This window comes from Cetorhinus maximus, chromosome 2 (genome assembly GCF_964194155.1).
Source record: "Cetorhinus maximus chromosome 2, sCetMax3.hap1.1, whole genome shotgun sequence".
In the NCBI taxonomy this organism is placed as follows: Eukaryota; Metazoa; Chordata; class Chondrichthyes; order Lamniformes; family Cetorhinidae; genus Cetorhinus; species Cetorhinus maximus.
The window spans coordinates 137,597,432-137,609,927 of record NC_135880.1 but is presented as its reverse complement, the minus strand read 5'-3'; the positions used below and the strand labels follow the sequence as shown (position 1 = coordinate 137,609,927).

Below are 12,496 nucleotides of genomic sequence, written 5' to 3'. Positions count from 1 at the left end.
AACCTCAGGATTTCAGTACAGAAACAGAAAATGCTGGAAAAACTCAGCAGGTCTATCAGCATCTGTGGAGAAAGAAACAGAGTTAACATTTCGAGTCCATATGGCCCTTCTTCAGATTTCCAGCGTCTGCAGTGTTTTGCTTTTATCTCAAGATTTTAGTGTCTTGTATGGGTTCCAGATATTACTGAAGATTTACAGGATAAAAAACGATGACCTCTATATATGAGTAAATATAAATATGAAGAAAGGCTCTGAAGAAGGGTCATATGGACTCAAAACGTTAACTTTATTTTTCTCTCCACAGATGCTGTTAGACCGGAGTTTTTCAAGCATTTTCTGTTTTTGTTGTTGAAGAAATACCTTTTTTCATTAGAACAAGCAGGTTACAAGTAATATGAAAGAAGTGTTTAAAATTATGAAATATGGGGCAGGGGAGATAGATGCACTCTTTCCAATCGTGAGGGAGCAAGAATGAATGGCCATGGGTACAACGTTAAATGTTAAAGAGAATTAGAACAGAGGATAGGAGAAACACCTTTACTTAATACTTCCAGGATTAATGATTGAGATAGAAAGTATGCTCGCATTCAGCAATAGATTAAATAGAAAGAAAGAAAAAAGGGGTTGAAGAGATATGGAAATCGGGTGGGTAAATGCTCGCATGGAGGATAACGTCAGCACAGACTGGAACAAAAGGTTGGTTTCTGTGTTGTGACATTACATACCTTAAAAACATAAGAACTGGGAGCAGGAGTAGATCATACACCCCTTCAAGTCTACTCCACCATTCAATACAATCATGGCTGATCTGCTGCCGCAACTTCACTTTCCTGCCCACTACTCATATCCCTAGATTCCAAGACACTAAAAATCTGTCCATCTGTGGGAACACCTGGAAGTTCCCCTCCAAGCCACTCAGCATCCTAACTTGGAAATGATCACCATTCCTTCACTGGCACTGGGTCAAAATCCTGGAACTCCCTTCCTGACAGCATTGTGGATGTACCTACACTACATGGACTGCAGCAGTTCACCACCACTTTCTCAAGGGCAATAAATGCTGGCGTAGGCAGTGACGCCCACATCCAATGAATGAATGAAAAAACAAAACAACTCAGCCCTAAATATATTCAACGATGAAGCATTCACAATCTTCTGGGGTAGAGAATTCCAAAGATTCTCCCTCAACCCTTTGAGTAAAGAAATCTCTCCTCATCTCAGTCCCAACTGATTGGTCCCTTATCCTGAAACCCTGGCCCCATGTTCTAGATTCCTCACCCAGGGAAAACAACATCTCAAGTGTCTCGCCTGTTAAGCCCCTTCAGATTCTTGAATGTTCCAATGAGATCACTGCTCATTCTTCTAAAATCCAGAGAGGATAGGTCCAATTTACTCAGCCTCTCATCATAGGACCACCCTATCACCCCAGGGACCAATCTATTGAATCTTCACTCTACTGCCTCCAATGCAAGTATATCCTTCCCTGAATAAGACGACCAAAACTGTGCACAGTATCCAAATGTGGTCTCACCAAAGCCCTGCATACCTGCAGCAAATTGTCCTTATTCTTGCACTCCAATTCCCTTGCAATAAAAGTCAACATGCCACTTGCCTTCATATTTGTTTGCTGTACCTGCATGCTAACTTTGTGTCCCTTTGACAAGTACACCCAAGTCCCTCCTGAACAACAACATTTAGAAGTTTCACATCTTCCAAAAGATATTCTGCTTTTATATTCTTACTACCAAAGTGAAGAGCCTCAAAGTTTCCCACATTATACTCCATCTGCCACATTCATTGCCCATTCATTTAACCTCTCTAAATCTGCAGGCTCTTTGTGTCCTCTTCACAGCTTACATTATAACAATTAAAGCTAAAGGAAAATCAAACCAAGTTGTGTGTTTTTTTTTAAAAGCCTGTTTACAAGTGCCTATTCAGAAAGCAAGACAAAAGCACTTGCTAGTTATATTGCTAAAGGGGATACTATGCACAAAATGCCCAAACTAGCCGGTAAACAGGCCCTGGCAGAGTTCCAGCAACAGCGCTTGAAGTTTTGAGCAAAGGCATGCTCTCCAGGCATTTTAAATATCAGTGTGCAAATCCCCAGTGAAACCCTGTTTGATTGAATATCTGGCTAGTGGGAATTTTGCAGCCCCCTATTGTCTGTTTTGCCTGCAAGTGATCCTATTAAATGAGGTGCCAGCATTTAAAAGGCTGCATCAGGTTGTAGAGTGTGAGCTTTCAGAACACTGTTGGTTCGTTAGGAAGAGCTCATCATCTTGCATTTCCTTCTGCCTAATCTTCCTCAAAGTGCAGAGCTCTAGCATATAATATATATTTATTCATACTTTATAAGGCATGCCAAAAATATATTCCTGCACCTTTCTCTTTTGTATTAATTTAGGTTCTTCACACTCATCTAACAAATACTGGTTGACTTGCATCCTACATAGAACCACTATCATTTGGAGAAAGTCCTTATTTCTTCATGCCATTTCTGGAGGTAAAACCGGGAACTGGAGCCAATCTTGTTATGGGCCGTCGTCATTGTACATTGTTAAGTTTTTTTGGGGGAACATGGGTGGAGGAAAGCAAGATTATCTGTCAACACTCAATACATTATGTTCTGAATTAGCAATGAGTTTGGGTGAGATTTCTTAAAACTATTGACTGAGAAGCATGAAAACTAAATTACAGACAGATTCTAAACCAAACTTCCCATTATATCTTTGTTATACTTTGATGGTATGTCTGAAAGTCATTAAAATATGCACTGTGTTCATCTCTGCAAAATTACATAATGGACTTTATTCACAAATTCTAAAAAATTTGCCTTTGAAGTCTTGATAGTCTGTCAGGGCATTTTAAAATTTGGAAATTTGGTTCAGAGGTCAGCTCAAGGACAGAACTAAAATTGGTCTGCACGTTTGGGGTATTACAATTAAATCAGGACAGTTGAGGGGTAATGAAGTGCCTCTATCTACTTTGTTGGGATGGCTGTATTGAGAAGCTGTATCATTTTGTATAATTTGCTCATGTGCACGTAATTAAAACTTTGTTTTAAAATCAACACCGCTGCAGATTTAAAAAGCGATGGAAGAAAGCAGCAATACTGCACTTAGATGTCAAACGAACACTTCACTTTTAGGCATTTCTAACCGTATTGCACCAACTTCTTGAATGATATGGCATAAGCCTGATGTTTTAAAAAGTGATAAAGCATCCTAAAAATTTAACACTGAAGTTCTGACTTCACAACTGCCGTTCATCCTTCTGTAGCCCATTATCTACATGGCCTCTACCTCTAATGGCTAGGACAGCAGACAGCTAGTTTTACTGCAAATATTTGAAATTATGGATCATTCTACAAATGTGAAAGATGTTAATGCCTGTATAAGTCAAGCCACACCAAATGAACATCAGTAGGAGCAACTGAAAGCTACAGAAAAAAAATAATCACCAAATCTTTTTTCTTAAACCAACCACAAGATAATGTTTTTTTAAAATTTGCTACAGGAGCTATTATCCTGGATATTAGAAAGTATCGGCCCCTATGCTAAATACTCTATAGGGGCTCATGGACAGTATAATTATATACGGTAGAATCCGGGGGCATGCATATTATAAATCAAACGGTAAGCAGTACATACTGGAGGCAAAACTCAGTACGCGAAAGATAAGACTAAGCACACTTAAATAACTTGTCAAATGCTGAGCTGAGTACACCCTGTCAGGGAAAAGAACCATAGGAACATAGGACTTAGGAGCAGGAGTAAGCCATCAGCCCTTCGAGCCTGCCCCACCTTTCAACAAGATCATGGCTGATCTAGTTGTAGCTCAACTCCACTTTGCCTTCCATAACCCTCGACTCTCTTGTCTATCAATAATCTGTCTAACTCTGCCTTGAATAAATTCAATGACCCAGCCTCCACTGCTTTCTGGGGAAAAAATTCCACATACTAACGACCCTCAAAGAAAAAATTTCTCATCTGTCTTAAACGATAGACCTCTTATTCTTAAACTGTGTTCCCTGGTTCTAGACCCTCCTACAAGTGGAAACACCCTCTAATATCTACCCTGTCAAACCCCCTCAGGATCTTATGTTTCAATAAGATCACCTCTCATTCTTCTAAGCTCCAATGGGTATAGACCCAACCTGTCTAACTTTTCTTTATAAGATAAGCCTCTCATCCCAGGAATGAGTCGGGTGAACCTTCTCTGAACTGCTTCTAACTCAATTATATCTTTTTTCCCCAAATAAGGAGGCCAAAAATGTACCAAAACAGTGATTTAAAAAAAGTCTGGGTGTTCTAGTGCATAGATCTCTAAAGGTTTATAATCAACGCTGAAGCAATAGCTAGGTGAATAGGGTGCTAGGGTGTACCTACAGGACAATGGATTACTGACAAAGGACACTACCTTGTTCTCGTACAAGCCTTGATTTAAGAATTTCGGTGGTGATATTGACACTGGAAAAGTTCAAAAGAGGGCCACAAGATTAAGTCCCAAATTAACACATCAAATGATGGTCAGAGCCCCCGCTATTTCCTCTCTTGCTTCTCTTAGCAGTCTGTATTACATTTTATCCAGGTCTGGTCATTTATCTATTTTCAAAAAAATTGCTGAACCCCTTAATATTTCCCTCCTTGTTTACTGGGTCCATGTTTCATACTCCACCTCCTTAACTACAATGTTGACACTGCCCTCTGCTCTTTTTTTAAAGACAGGCACAAGGGATTCATTAAGAACCATGCTCAAGTTTTCTGCTTCTACACACAGGTTACCTTTTTGGTCACTAGTAGGCCATATTCTTTCCATGGTTATAATTTTGCTCTTTGGACTTTCCTTGATTTTACTTGTCAATATTTTTTCAGGCCCTCTTGGTGCCTTCCTAATTTCCTTTTCAATTTCACCCCAAGACTTTCTACACCTCTTAGCTTTATCAAGCTCTTGGCAAATTATATAAGATGCCCCATCTTGCCTTGTCCAACACCATGGGCAGGATTTTCGAGTCGCGGGCAGACGCAGTTGGCAGGCCTGGGAGCGGCTGGGAAACTGTCTGCCGCCCACGATCGGCCCCCAACCGTGATTTCATGCTTGCTGGCCAATTAATGGCCAGCCAGCGTTAAAGGCACACCAAAAGACTCAGCGCTGCTGGGGTGGGGGCGGGAGGAGGGCGTGTGCTGAAGTCTGCGCAGGCACGGGGAGCGTGCAATGAAAGCTCCCTGAAGGTACAGAGCTGGCTCAGGCAGCTGAAGAATTTTTAAATCAAAAATAAATATAATGAAAGTCTTAAAAAAATGTCCCTGCATAGGACTCACTCACATCCACACATACATAATAAAAATGTCAAAACATTTTAATTTTTGAAAATTAATATCAGAGACCTCACCTGCCCGTGGATGAAGTTTCCTTAAAAATGCAAAGGCCACCTGGCCGATTCACCATCCTGCCAACCGTAACGTTGGATGGGCAGTGAAAAATCTCTGTTAATTCATGAATTAATGGTCTTAATAGGCCTCTTAATTGTCGGCGGGTGCTGCCGATTCGCGCGCGTGCCCGCCAACTGAAATATCACGTGAGTGTGTGATGACATCGGGACGCTCACCCGATGTCAATGCGCGCTATTTCACGCTTGTGCGTGTCAGGCGCACACCCGCACACCGAATGGAAAATTCTGCCCCATGTGTTCCTTGGCGTTTAAGGGGTTCTTATATTTGGGAGTTCCATCTTTTTTCTTTATGGGAACTTATTTGTTATGAACGAACTCTCACTCTCTTCTCCTTGAACAACTCTCGCTGCTCTGACACCAAATTACATTCAAGCAGGTGTTTCCAGTGCACTTTAACCAAATCGTACCTCAGATTAGTAAAGCTGACCTTTTCTCCCCGCAAAGGTAAAAATTTTACCTTTGGAGCAGCTTAATCCTTTTCCATAACTATGCTAAGTCTAGCTGAATATGATCACTACCAGCAAAAATAAGTCTCCCACTGACACCTGGTGCATCTGCCCAGTTTCATTCCTTAAAATTAAGTCCAGAACTGCCCATTCCCTTGTTGGGTTTGTTAAGTACTGGCTAAAATAGTTCCTCTTCTTTCTACACTGAATCTTTCCCAATTTATATTGGGGAAGTTGAAATCCCCTACTATTACTGCCCTTTTGTTTTGCACTTCAGAAATTTGCCTACATATTTGTTCCATCTCCCCCTCACTACTGAGGGGCATATTTAGTATACTCTCAGCAGCATGATTACCCCTTTTGTGTTCTTCAGTTCATCCCCTGTAGCCTCATTTGATTATTCTTCGAGAATATCATCTCTCCTCATAGCTGCAACTGTTCTTTAGCCAATGTTGCAGCACCCCTCCTTTTTTTAAATCCCTCCATATCTCATCTGCAAATGCTGTAACCGAGGATGTGGAGTTGTTATCCTAGCCTTCTTTGAGTCATGTTTCAGAAATAGCTATGATGGCATACTTCCAGTTGTCTACCTGTGCCCACAGTTCTTCTGCCTTATTCACTCGAATCCTTGCATTGAAGTGTATACCATCCATTAAGCACTACCAAACCCTTTTGTTGTCCATCTTATAGCCTTTGTTTCTTGTGCCTTTCACACTTACTAATTTTATGCTTTCCATTTCCAGCTTTGCCTTTTTCCTTTCTAAATCCATGCTCAAGTTCCCATCCCCCTGCAAGCTAGTTTAAACCCTTCTGAACAGCACCATCAAATCACCCCATAATGCTATTGGTCCCAGCCCTGTTGAGATGTAAGTTGCCCATCTTGTACAGGTCCCACCTCCCCCAGAACTGGTTTCAATCCTCCAGGAACCTAAAGCCCTCCATCCTGTGCCATCTCGCACACTCATCTGCACTATCCTCCTATTTCTGTACTCACTTGTGCGTGACACAGGAGTAGTCTTTGGGGTCCTGATTAATCATTTCTTTCCTAGCTTCCTAAAATGTCCGAGGACCCCCATCCCTCTCTCTACCTACGTCATTGCTGCTGATATGGACCAAGACTGCTGGCTGTTTGCCCTCCCCCCTCAGAATACTCTGTAGCACCTTTGTGATATCCTTGACCCTGGAACTAGGAGGCAATGTACCTTTCTGTAATCATGTCTGCGGCCGCAGAAAAGCCTGTCGGTTCCCCTAATTATTAAATGACCTATCATTATTACTTTTCTGACCTTCCCCCTCCCCTTACCCCCACCTTGTATAGCTGAGTGATCCATGTTGGCGTGGAGTTGGCTCCAGCTGCGCTCCCAAAAAAGCTATCACCTTTAACAGCATCAGAATTAAATACAGATTAAAGAGCAAGATGCACCCAGGGAACTCTCACACTACCTGCCTGGTTCTCTTTGTCTGGTGGTGGCCATCCATTCCCGCAGTGCCTGCACCCTCTAAATTTGCAAGCCTCCAGAAACCTCTCCTCACTCCCACTCTGTTCACTCACCTTCCTTTTCTTCTTGCCTTTCCCCCATCTCCCCTCTTCCTCCCATCGCCCTTCCCTTTGCTCTTCCTCTACCCTTCCACCTGTATCTTTACTCCCATTGTAGGAGATCAGCCAGTAATATTAAAAACATCATAGAATTGCACATCGCAAGAAGAGAGTTGAAGTCACCACTGGAGAGAAAGTGGACAGGATCTGCATATCGTTTTAAAATGCTCATAATGACATGCCACAATTTTAATTCAGTGCAGTCCCAGGCATACTTAGCATGTTAGTGTCAGCACATAATGCAATAATCCTACACAAACTAATATATTTTAAGGCAATGTGTGTCGTACCCCTAACTCATCAATTAAAACTGGTGTCATCACTAATACCAGACTTGTGTAGCCATTGAATTTCAGCCTAGTATTACATGGATCAAAATGTTCTCTCTAGACTCGGCGCAAATTTAGAGCAAATCTGGAACGGTAATGCTGTGTATGAAAATTTTACAAGCCGACCATTAAGTTTCACTATATTCCAGGGATAACACTTCTGTCCCACTATATTTAGTCTGGTACAGCAGTCCTGTATAATCCTGGTGATTTTAGTAATTTTACCTCAAGACACATTTGATTTACTCCATTTGTCAACAACCATCCAAGAGATGTTTTCCAATGACAATGGCAGCTTCTAGATCTTCAAGAAGAAACTGATGTTGATAGGACAGTGGGTCTTGATGTGGTTTCATGGCAAAGGCAACGAGTATTGAGAATAGATTTCCAATACTGAAAAATACCAGGAACACTTCGCACAGATGCCAGATAAGAAGATACATGATAAAACCACAGTAACCAGTCTAGAGCTTGAAGATCATAACCAGGAAGGAACAGATGTCAGGTAACATATCCCATTATGTACAATAAAAAACTAATATGGGTGGACATAGATTTCAGAATACTTAGTGAACCTGGTGTTTGTGTTTCTATCTGTTGGTGGCCTGAATTGATTGTCGTTCTAGTATTGTATGGAGAAGGTGAAATGCACAAAGCCATAGTTCAACCATCTGTTACTGGGTGTGCTGATCCCCAAATTAATACTTTAAATAGCTTTCTTGTTGTCACTTCATGAAGAAGTTGAGCTCCTTTCTGTACAGTTGAAGCTACCTTACTCAATTATTTCATTTCAAGATACTTTATCTGTATTATGAAAACACTTCAGAAAAACATTGTTTTTAAACTTAATTCTACAATTCTCAGGAATTGATTGACCCTCAGTCCTTGAATGAAGATAAATTAAGTCAGGTATTTTGATGACCAATTCATAAAGAATTTAAAAGACCATTTTAATATACTTTAAAATTGTGTTATTGTAAACTCTTAAAGCATCAAAAATCAACAGAATTTTAAGGAGCTCACCATTTTCAGCACCATCAATGAGATATCTCGTGGAGGTGTAACAGTACCTTGGGTTTGCCAGGAAGTTAACTCACTGGCTAGCAGCATTTTACAAGTCTGACATTTGTAAACCCATCAGACATTGGCCTGGCTAAGGCTACGACGCACCAATGAGTCTTTATAGTACTGTCAACTGGCTGGTAGGAAAGGCTTTGGAGCTAAATTGCAACCACCTCGAAGCTAAATATGAACAGTATGGGTCCAACCTTCACTAAGGCCATGTACAAGCAGAAATGTAGTTGCATGGAGTACTTAAACATCTAAAACATTCAGAAACAGTCAAAAAAAAAGTCAAGGGTTTTAATAGCTCAAGCTAATGACAAGGTTAAAAGAAGAGTAAGAAAATCTGGGAAATAAAGACAAGAAAACTTTTCTTAGAAAAAATGACCAACCCAGGAATCTTGCATTTTCTGGGTCTGGTGGACGCCTGAATGCTTGGCTTAGTATTCAAAATTGGAAGTTTAGGTGTTCACATTTTCATGCAAGGCAAAATAGTATACTCATTGGCAAGAACACTTACTCGATTTAGAAACAGTATCTTCATCGCCACTAAGGAACTTTCAGTGTTGGGTCATGCATCTTATAGCTTTTACTTCGTAATCCCATAAGGACTGGGGTAGGTGGGTACCTTGAGGCTTGCCAGCCCAAATTGCTCAGATAGGGAAGCATTGTATCTCATTATGGCTCTATGCCTTAGCAACTACTATCCACTATGGTGCACTTAAGTGTAAAGGGTGGGGGATGCTTCCTACAGGAGAAGGTAGTAGTAAAACAGCCAACAGTGCTTAACATAAGTATAATCAGACTGAAACTGTCTTTAAGTCACAGAAGGAGACATTAGGAAAGGTGGTGAAAATCTTGGTCAAAACAGGTAGGTTTTAAGAAGGAGAGCTGTGGAGAGGCAGAGAGCTTTAGAAAGGGAATTCTAGAGCAGAGGGCCTCGACAGCTGAAGACACAGCCAACAAGAGGGACAGCATGTAGTTGAGGTAGAGAAGGAGCCAAGGATAGACCCTTGGAGGACTCCAAAAGATGACACTGTAGCAGCAAAAGTAGCCATTGCTGGAAATGCTTTGGGTACAATTGGATATGTTAAGTGTGGAACAAAGCAAAGATCATCCCACTCAGCTGGACAAAGGACAGGCATTGGAGAATGGTGTATTGCATCACGTCAAAGGCTGCAGAGAGGTCAAGGAGGAAGGAGGGGTAGTGCACCAGAGTCAGACATTGAGGATGTCATTTGTAAATTTATGTAGGACTTTTTCAGTGAAGTGCCAGGGACAGAAACCGGAGATTTAAACATGGAGTTACAGGAAAAATTAGTATAGATTTGGGAGGCAACAAGAACTTCAGGAGAAAAAAGAAGTTGGGGATGGGGCGCTAGTTTGCAAGGGCAGCTGTGACATGAAGGGCAGTGGGGTGTTCGGCCGTTTGGTGAGAAACAGATCAAAAGAGCAGGTGACAAGTCTTGTTGGTAAGAAGAGCTCAGAGGAACAAGAACTTGGGCTCAGGCAACATGCCCTTATTTATTTTGTTGTGCATCCTGTTTGTTGTACAAAGCAGTACATTCCAGATTATTGCACGGTCACGCGTGCATGCAAATTTTGATGGGGACAGGGGGCTACTTGGAAGTAGGGTGGCTTGGTGGGAAAGGGGAAAAGAGGGATGCTGCAAAAGGTAGCTAACTAGAAGGTTTGATTCGGAGTAATAAGGAAGTCCTTGACCTCCTTGCTCTTGGTTTTGGAGGCTAGGGCAGAGGAAGAGAGGCTTAAGGAGAGAGTTATCATGAAAAGAAGATAGGGATCATCTTTGCAGTCCTTGGTGATCCTGGAATAGTGAGCAACTTATGCAAAGGGAAGAAAACGCTTGATGGGTGCAGCCAGATCTGGTGGCAGGTAACTAAACCAGTTGTAGACCAGACACACTTGTCTACGTGCCTTGGGCTCGGAGTGAATATGGGCAGTGTGGATTTTTGCCTGGGACAGGGCATCAAAGGCAGAGATGAAGATATAACTGAGCAGATTGGCCCATTTTCTGCAATACTGTCAAAGAATGGGAAACAGCAGGAAGAAGCAAGTGATGAGGAGATCGGGGTGGCCTTGACTTTGATCAAGACAATGGGAGTAGAGAAGCCATCTGAGATGTCTTGTTTATGAATGGCCATGAAGTTTATATAGTAGTTACAACAATATTGTGAAGTAGTGAGATCACAAAATGGAAAAGAGTGAGTTATGGTTGAGATTGAAATCGCTGAGGAGGTGTTGCTCAGCACAGAGGCTGAAGTAGGAAAGGAGTGAAGAGATTTTGGTGAAAAACTCAGTACATTTTAAGAAGAGTTCAGAGGGCTTGAACAAGTTGAAATGCTCATACAAAAAGCAGGTGCAAGAGGAGTAAGGGAAGAGACCAAGCTGTGACTTACTAATACCAATGGGCACAAAGGAAATTCAGGGTTCATAGGCATGGCAAAGATTTAGATAGCTATGTTCTGGCTACAAACTAAAGATGGAGAAGAGACGAGTTGAGAGATTGCAAAGTTAAAGTCGCAGCGGTTTGGACGACACAGTGGGTGGAAGATAGAGCCATACAAGGAGGGTTTGATAGGTGGCAAGGTGTTGCCAGTTATGAGCCAAGTTTCTGTCAAAAGTCATTATGTCGATCAAATATCCACAATTGGGTCATCATGGCAAGGACCTCTATCACAAATTAATGCACATTCTGGAGAGAGATGCTAAGAGAGGTGGTCATCGATCATTCATCATCTGTCAGTCTAATAAGACAAAGAATAGTGGTAAGATTAGCCCCAAACAGGTGCACTGCTTGAGATCATTAAGAGAGGAGGATGGGGTAGTTATGGTTGCTGCCAGTAAGGAAGGAACAATAGGTGCCTTGCTGGGTCTTTGGAGGATGCAGGAAGGTACAGATGATAGCTCTGGGTCTATCCTAGGGGATTCAAGCCCAGCAGAGTGACAAAAAAGAGTAGGAAAACAGAAGAGTATTGATAAATTGGGGTAAATAAGTACCTGGGAGGGGAGAAATTAAAGTTAGCAAACTTAATGATAGGAAGGGGAAGAAACAGGAAAGAAAAGTCCAAGAGAGGCCAAGAGAAAGGGAGAAAAAAGGAAGATACAAGTAACGGGTTTGAAATCAAAATACTAATACCAATGGGCACAAAGGAAATTCAGGGTACATAGGCATGGCAAAGATTTAGATAGATATGTTCTGGCTACAAACCAAAGATCGAGAAGAGACGAGTTGAGAGATTGCAAAGTTAAAGTCGGTCCTTCAGTTGGATGCTGATTAGAAAATAGGGTGCAATCATGCTTCCTCATTATCTGGCTAGATTAGTAACCCAGAGATCACAGTTTAAAGCTCATGTTAAATGAAATTAAATATAACTCATGAACAACAATGAAGGATACCATTTTGTCATCTAAAGCCAGCTGGTTCATTAATGATCTTTAGGGAAGGGCCTACCATTCCTACCTAGTCTAGCCTATGTGAAACTCCAGTCCCATACTTTGTGGCTAACTTAATGCCTTCAGGGCAACTAGTGATGGGCCATAAATACCACCTTGTCAGTGTCACCCACATCACAATAACAAATTTTTGAAA

The 12,496-nt window shown here is 41.5% G+C and overlaps 1 protein-coding gene across 2 annotated transcripts in view; it reads right to left on the bottom strand.

The window, feature by feature from the left end:
- Positions 1-12,496, bottom strand: part of kcmf1 (potassium channel modulatory factor 1) — a 141,293-nt gene that overhangs the window by 47,426 nt on the left and 81,371 nt on the right. The gene's annotated exons all lie outside the window — the stretch shown is intronic.